Below are 8,728 nucleotides of genomic sequence, written 5' to 3'. Positions count from 1 at the left end.
AAGTGAGGTGGGTGGGGAGAGAGGAAGGAGGTAGGGGGCGGGGGGAGAAATGGCCCCAACAATGTATGCACATATGAATAAATGAACTGCTTAAATGGGCAGTTCCATGGGCTGTCAAATAAATGCATACATATATGTATAAATGTAAAATATATAAGTATATAGGGAAAGTCTTGCAATAGAACAGAACTGGTGCCTACTCAGGATTGTGTCATCTGTCAGCTTCACTATGGAACCTCTGGCAAGTCATGCAATATCCCTGGGACTCTCTATGTAGTCCAGGTTGGCCTCAAACTCACAAACTCACAGTTCTCCGGCCTCAGCGTCTTGAGTGCTGGGATTATAGGCACGAACTTGACACATCAAACTTTATTTTTCCACACTTTTATTCAGAATAAATGTAAAAGTGACTAGTTGCAGTGGGTCAGATTGAATTTTACTCCCTGTATGTAAGATAACTAGTAGAGAGCTGAGGATCATATGGAGAACTTTTTTCTTTTTTTGAGACAGGTTTTCACCATGTTGCTGAGGTTGTCCTTGAATTTACAATCCTGCCTCAAATTAATAATTACATGGAAGTTCTGTAGTTATTTCCTATTTTGCAGTTAGGGGCAAATCATGGTCAAAGGCCTGACCAAATATTAAGCAACCCTCCCAAGTTATAAAGCTTGAGCTGTGTGAATCAGTATTTCAACTGAGCCTGACTTCAGAGACCAAGCACCAAGAAGTAAAATGAATCCATTCTGCATTACAGAGTAAGTTATATATTTTTCACACAAGTACACATGCAAGTATTTATACAAGGGAATCCAAACCGAATTTCAATTATTTATGTATTCTCCAGAAAAATTGGAAATTTAGTTGTGGAACACGTGGAACATTTGACCTAGTAATGAGTGCCAGGTTCCTTTACCAACCCCTCCAACATGAATTAACCAGATTTGCACCATTTCCCTGACCCAAATGTCTTACTTGCCAAACCTGAGAACTATACTACAGGCTTGGGGTAGAACTCAGTGGCAGAGCCTGTGCATAGCAAGCATGAGGCTCACTACCAAAAACAACAGCAATAAAATAACTGACTTTCCTATTTAATACCAACTAAATTCATCCCCTAGTCCTGGCAAACCTTGTCTTCTATTATCTCCTGAAAATTCTTCTGTTTTCTTATTAATTCAGGCCATATAATTTGCTGAAAGAATGATCAGCAAACTATATGCTCAAACTCTTTTGCTGAGGGAGTTATAAAGTTCCCCTATAACTTTATGCAATGAATTCAAGTTCCCCTGCCTGACTGTCTGACTGCCTGGCACCTTTTCTCCCTCCTCTCCTCTACATTTTTAATAAGGTTTTCCATTTCATTGAATCCATCTATTCTGCTTTAGTGCTCTAAGCACTATCCTGAACCCTCCCATATTGTTCCTCTCACTGGATACCTTGCATGCATTTTCTGATAATCTTCCTTTACAAAACCTAGCTCTAAAGTTGCCTTTGCTAAAAAAGCATACATGCAGCTTAATCTCTTTTTTGTTAGACTCTCTTCCTTTTCCAAAATATTTTTGTGCTCTTTTAATTAGTATGTATTTCGTGATAAACATTGTGTTAAACATTTTTATTCCAAAATTTTAATGGGGGTGGGAGTGGGGAAAGTATCATGAACTACAGAATAAATAGTACTATAAAAATCTCTGTATATGACAAGATGTTGACAACCCAACTAATGGATTACTTACATTCATCTTTAGCTTGGTAAGAATCCATTATAAGAAAAAAAAAGTTACTAAGACAATAACTGTCTTGACCTGTGTGAAGTGAAGTGATAAAACACCAGAGACTGGGTGGCTTAAACATTGAAATTTATTTTTTCACAGTTTTGAAGGCTGAAACATCCGGGTACCAGCATAGTTAGGTTCTGGTGAGGGCCTTGTCTTGGCTTTCAGACAGATGCATTCTTTCTCTGTGCCCACATGGCCTTTCCTGGATGCATAGAAATAGTGAAAGAGATATCTCACTATTCTTATTGGACCACTTATCTCACCTCTTCTTATTGGACCACTAGTCCCTACCTTTATGTTCTCATTTATGGCAGCCCAGTGATGAGAGATAAAAGAAGTCCAGAGTTGAAACCTGAAAGGTTATGAAAAGCAATGAAGAATAAGAACATCCTGCATGACCCCACATTCCCTCCCTGCACAGATCTGTTGTATGCCTCTGTGTGTGTGTGTGTGTGTGTGTGTGTGTGTGTGTGTGTGTGTGTGTGTGTATATGTGTGTGAATAGACATGAGAAATGTCCTGGATAAAGAGGAACATTTCTTTCATGAATTGGATACTTTGAGAATAAAGAAATATGTCATGCTTCCTGCTGGACCTTCTGAAACCTTAAGTTTACAAATTCTCACATTGCCATTCATAGAGAAGCTGGGAAGATGAGGACATAGGATCTCTGGGCCCAGGAGGGTCCACAGTGTGGCTTGGGGTGTAGAGAGGATCTGAATGTTCAGAAATACCTTGAAAGCAAAAATGGAGCATGAGAATCAGTAAGCTGATTGGTAGAAACTGGGAAGATGGGCAGCCCAAACCATCTATGATAAAAACACATCTCTGATGCATTGCAGAATCTTCTAGGTCACAGGGCCAGACTGTGAGCCAGGCAGTGGGAAGTCACAGGAATTGCTAGTGCTGAGAGAATAGACAATGCATTACACCAGGAGAGTACTCCAGTAAAGATCAAGAACACTGGATTCCACTATGTGATGGAAACTTCTCTGAATGCACGTGTATCCTAACATGGGGAGGGTGTGTATGTGTGTGTGTGTGTGTGTGTGTGTGTGTGTGTGTGTGTGTAGACTTTGGATTCATTCACTTTTAATGTGGAGGTAACAAAACAAAACCAAAGCAATAAAAGCATGTTTTATTAGTCAGTGGAATATGTAACCTCTAATAAACTAGATTAAGTTGCGTGCCATTAGTGGGCTGCTGGCACCACATTTAGGCATGAAAATGAGTTGTAGAGCACTTTGTTCACCACTGTGACCAAGGAAGTGCACACCTGGTACATCTTTAATCACCCTGGAGTCAGCTTACAGTGACCTGAAAGTCAGATGTGTGGTTCTCCTGTTGTCTGCTGCCTCCCAGAGAGCAGTGTTGACCAGGGCTGCCTGCTGCTCTTGATGGCCTTATGTGCCACCCTGTGACTAGTACTCCATATGGCTCCCCTCAGGGTGGGTGGTTCTGAAGCACGTATCCTCAGTGACAGATTCAGGAAGGGGTGTTCATAGGGAGAATGGCTTGGGGCTGTGAGAGTTATGGGCCTTGATGATAGATGCATGGCCATTTTCTATGAAACTTGTCCATGGTTGTCAAGATGGATGAGGAAGGAAGGTTCCAGAATCAATGCCCTGCTGCAACCCCATCAGGCCTCCCTGGGATGATCTGATACCTAGAATGATCCTTTGCCACAAAGCCAACCTATATACTCCCTGTTTTCTAGGAGATCCTAGTCTCCTTTTCTGTTAGAGGCTTCACTGAGGCCATTTTGTCCTTCATTCATGCTCCATTAAATTACAGATAACCTTTTCACAGCAAAATAGTTTGAGCTTTGCAGAAAAGTTGCATTAATAGTAGAGTTCCCATATTCTTACCTCTGTTTTCCCCTAATGCTAACATCTTAGATTAGTGTGGTACCTTTGTCACAATGAATGTGTGAATATTAATAAGTTATCATTGACTGAAGTATTAGTCTATTTAAATTTCCTTAGTTTTTGCCTAATATTCTTTTTCTGTTCCAAGATCTCATCCAGGTCACTGCATTACATTTATTTACATCTCCTTAGGAGGCATGAAAGTTTCTCGGATGTTCCTTGTTTGTGATGACATTGGTAGTTTTGAGGAATACTGGTAGGATGTTCAGTACAGTGTTCCTCAGTTGGGATTTGCCTGATGTTTTTCTCATTAGACTGGTGTTACGGGTTTTTGGAGGAAGACCACGGAGGTGATATGTCATTTCCATCACGTCATATCAAGGGTAAAACTGTCAGCATGACTTATCACTGTTGAAGTTGACCTGGATCGGCTGCCTGAGGGAGTGTTTGTCAAATTTCACCACTGTCAAGGTTCTCTTTTTTCCCCTCCTTTCTGTGCTGTACTTTTTGGAAGAAAGTCACTATGCATAGCCCTGTCCATCACTTCGAACTAAGTGAGAAAGAGTCTGTGTTACAACTGTTGTAGTGTTTTTCAAGGTCATTCCATAATCAATTCATTAGTGGTGGTGGAAGTCACAGTAGAAAATAATGTTTGTACCTGTTTTCATGAATAGTTATTTTCTGAGGGAGATTCCCTCACCAACAGAAGAGCATTCACTCATATCCAGCTAAATAAGACAGCAGTAGCAAGGGAGGAAGCTGCCACTTGTGTTGGTGATGCTGAATTACCAGCGCTTCCCCACCAGGAACATGCAAATGGTGGCCTGCATGCCATTCTTCCAACAAATTAAAAGTTACACACTAAGCAAACAAACTTAAAACAACTGCCAAAACAAATACACTTTCACAAAGAATGTTTAAAACTTTAATCTTACATAACTAGAAGTTGGCAAATATCAAAGACAACTGAGTGTAATCATTCTTGTGTCTGCATAAGTGCTCAGTTGAGGGCGGGGCATGTGTATGGGGGGATGAGTCACATGTTAAAGAAATAGGTTCCTTACAAAGTATATTGTTGTTTCAATTTTTTATTTTTCTTGCCTTAATGTCAACAATATTTACAATTTTGCTGTTTCATCAAGATTTTCACCAAATTTCTGTCTTACTGACAGTAGTTCCAATTACATAATCTTTCCTGAGTCACTGAAGTTCTTATGTGGTTTTTAAATTCCAATTTAGGAAACCACTCTTCTAAAGCTATAGCAATTATAATTGCCAATAAAGTTCTTAAACATTATGAAATTAAAAACTAAGCCACACATGATACTAATATGTTAAAACAGAATTATGGGATAGCATGTGATAAATACCTTTGATTATGGAAAATACTGCCACATATTTTAATTCATCATCTAAATTACTATTTTTTCTATTATGATTGTAATTATCTTGTGACGTGGTATCTATATCCACTCTGAAGTTGAACTTTAAGATAGCAGTTTGATACTCAGTTTATTAAAGTCTTTCCTCAATTAAGAATATACCTTAAGGGGAGGAGTCGGGTCCACTGCCGGGTGGAGGGGCAAGGCGAGTGTCCTTATCCTAGCGATTGGGGCTCGGGCCTGTGAGCTAGTTGGAGTCGTGGCGGCGGGAACGATTGGGTCGAGTGGAAGAAGACATGTTGCTCTTCGTGGAGCAGGTAACATCTAAAGGGACTGGTTTAAATCCTAATGCCAAAGTATGGCAAGAAATTCCTTCTGGAAATCCTGATGCCCCTTCTTTAACTCATGGAACTGAAAGCTCTTGTCATGAAACGGCAGCGTCAGGGTCTCATCCTGAGGGTAATACAGAGCTTTCAGAAGATATGTGTAAGGAATATGAAGCAATGTATCCTCCATCTTGTGAAACCACAGGACATACTGCAGTCATTGAAGAATCAACTGATGGAATGATTTTAGGACCTGAAGATCTCAATTACCAAATACATGAAGTTTCTGGAGAAAGCAGTTCAGCAATTTCTGCAGAAGTCCTAAAAGAATGTCTGAGGAAACAATTAGAATTCTGTTTCTCATGAGAAAATTTGTCAAAAGACCTATATTTGATGTCGCAAATGGATAGTGATCAGTTTGTTCCAATTTGGACAGTTGCCAACATGGAAGAAATAAAAAAGTTGACCACAGATCCTGACCTAATTCTTGAAGTGTTGAGATCTTCTCCCATGGTACAAGTTGAGGAGAAGGGGGAGAAGGTGAGACCAAGTCATAAGCGTTGTATTGTAATTCTCAGAGAGATTCCTGAAACAACACCAGTAGAGGAAGTGAAATCTTTGTTTAAAAATGAAAATTGCCCCAAAGTTATAAGCTGTGAGTTTGCACACAATAGCTACTGGTATATCACTTTCCAGTCAGATACAGATGCACAACAGGCTTTTAAATACTTAAGAAGTTAAAACATTTCAGGGCAAGCCAATCATGGCAAGGATAAAAGCCATCAATACATTTTTTGCTAAGAATGGTTATCGATTAATGGATTCTAGTATGTAGTCAGCCCATTCAGACTCAAGCCCAGTAACCCTCACCAGTTTTTATGTAGCCGGTGTATAGACCTCACCAGCAGTACTCAGTATACAGTATTGTGCCTCAGTCTTGGTCTCTAAGTCCTGCACCTTACTTTGAAACACCACTGGCTCCCTTTCCCAACGGTAGTTTTGTGAATGGCTTTAATTCACCAGGATCGTATAAAACAAATGCTGCTGCTATGAATATGGGCTGACCATTCCAAAAAAATCGTGTGAAGCCTCATTTTAGGTCATCCAGTGGTTTGGAATATTCAACAGAGGGCTCTGTATCATTGGGGGATGGACCATTGAACAGATTTAGTTCAAGGAACTTTCCACCTGAGCGAAATAACCTTATAGTAGCAGGGAATCAAGAACAAACTTATGTTCCAAAGGAGACTCCCATTTTACAGACGGAACAGAATGGGGACTATGGAGAACTGTTTTCAGAGGTCGAAGAAGATGAGAAGATGACAGGATCCCAAGACCTAATCCTTAAACCACTGAAGCAAAGGCTCCAGCACCAAAGTTTGACTTACTAGCTTCAAATTTTCCTCCACTATCTGGAAGTTCATCAAGAATGCCAGGTGAACCCATTCTGCAGAATAGAATGTCTGATGTCGTTAAATGTGTCTGCAAAGAAAAGGACAATGAAGACATGAGAATTTGTTGTCCAGTGCCTGCAGAGGATGAACAGACAGACTACACTTCTGCCCAGCAACTCAATATGAGTACCAGTCCTCTGTGTACAGCTGAGCTTCCTGTATTAAGCACAATTCAGCAAGAAAAGGATCTAATAGAGGATTCCACCATTGAGAAAGATGTTCTCAGTCAGATGGCTATACCAATTTCTTCCCCAAGTACTGCAAAGCCATCAAGAGCAAGTACTGCTTCGCCATGTAATAACAACACAAATATACTTGTAGCTGTGGCCCTACAGGAACCCCGAAAGTTAAGTTGTGCTGAAGTGTGCCAGAAGCCCCGGAAAGAGCCATCTCCAGTTCTTATACAGCCTCTTCGGGAACTTCGCTCCAATGTAGTATCTCCCACCAAAAATGAAGAGAATGGAGCTTCTGAGGAGTCTATTGAGAAACCACATGAGAAAACAGAAGCAAGAGCTAGTAAGGATTATTCTGGCTTCCTAGGCAATACTATTCCCAGGGGTGCAGCTGGAAAAATCAGGGAACAGAGACGCCAGTTTAGCCATAGGGCTATACCTCAGGGAGTAACTCGATGTAATGGCAAAGAGCAATATGTGACACCCAGATCACCAAAGTAAAAACAAACAAAAAACTATTCAAAAACGTTCTCTCTTCCCATTAAACTTGAGCCATGGCTATATTGAACTGTTTTGGAGGGGAATGGGTAGCCAGGAAGGAAACAGAAAGTAAGTCCTTAAATCATTATGGATTTTGGAATTGAGAGCAGTAGGATCCCAAAATTCATCTCTAAAGTGATTTTAATATGCTGGAGGATTCCAATCAGTATAAATATATATAAATATATAAATACATATATATAAATATAATTTTTCTATTTTTGTTTTTGATTTTAATTTGCAGAGATTTTTCTGCCTGGAATCAATTTGAGGGTTCAGATTTAGCTTGGGTAGGGGACAAAAACATACATCCTTCAGTATAGGAGATGAGGGAGTGAGAGAAAATATTTTTTGAAGAAGCATTTCTGTAAAAATTAGAAATTACTTTTTTAAATCTATTTCAAGTTTGGCTTGGAGAATGCCATCTCTTACTATATGGCCTTGTGTTGCAAAGCAGATCAGTGGCTGGGGTATCTGTTGTGGGTATGAGTGTACAAGAGTGATTTAAGCCAAATCTGTTGTCATGTTAGTAAATTATTTGAAAACAGAGTGTATTACTTGAGTAGACTTTTTTTCCTTGTTTGAAATTTGGTTTGTCTTTTTGACCTTACTAATATTGTGTTCAACAAGCTGTTAAACTCTGATTGTACTTGGAGGTGTGACTACCAATCAGTTTGATACTCAAGGAAAACAACGGGAGTTTTTCAAAAATTGAAACTTTCGTCTTAGACCTGAGTGGTGGATAGGTCAAATGGATTTCAGAGGTTTAAGTTGCCCTGTAATTTTTCCCCCTTAAAATGGGAAACAGTTTTTTGTTACTTTATTTGTTCTTTGTTCTGCCTACTCCCAAAAGCAAAATAACTGCTTTGACCAATCTATATAACTGTTCCAAATGTCAGAATTGAATATTGAAGTATTTTTACTCTTCTGTTCAGATACTTAGAATTTTAGGTCCAAGATGGTAGGGCAGACAGACCTGCCAATAATTTATTTGTGTTAGTGTTAAAGATGAAACAATGTAAATGACTTTTTAAAGTGTTAAATAGTATAGAAAGAAGAAAGAAATTTAAAGGATAAAAAAAAAAGAATATACCTTAATTTATGACTTGCCAGGGAATAGCCTTTCTGAAATTTGTCTCAGAATTATATCTGAACTCTTCTTTAATAGTCATGAAAACTTTTGCACAATTTCATATATTTTATTAGAATGT

General features: G+C 39.2%; 1 pseudogene; it reads left to right on the top strand.

Moving 5' to 3' along the window:
- Positions 1–5,197: 5,197 nt before the first annotated feature.
- On the top strand, positions 5,198–8,373 carry LOC109680772 (la-related protein 4 pseudogene; annotated as a pseudogene).
- The last annotated feature ends 355 nt before the right edge of the window (positions 8,374–8,728 follow it).

This window comes from Castor canadensis, chromosome 3 (genome assembly GCF_047511655.1).
Source record: "Castor canadensis chromosome 3, mCasCan1.hap1v2, whole genome shotgun sequence".
Classification (NCBI taxonomy): domain Eukaryota; kingdom Metazoa; phylum Chordata; class Mammalia; order Rodentia; family Castoridae; genus Castor; species Castor canadensis.
Note: the sequence above shows the minus strand (reverse complement) of the source record. Positions and strands in the feature narration are given on the sequence as shown.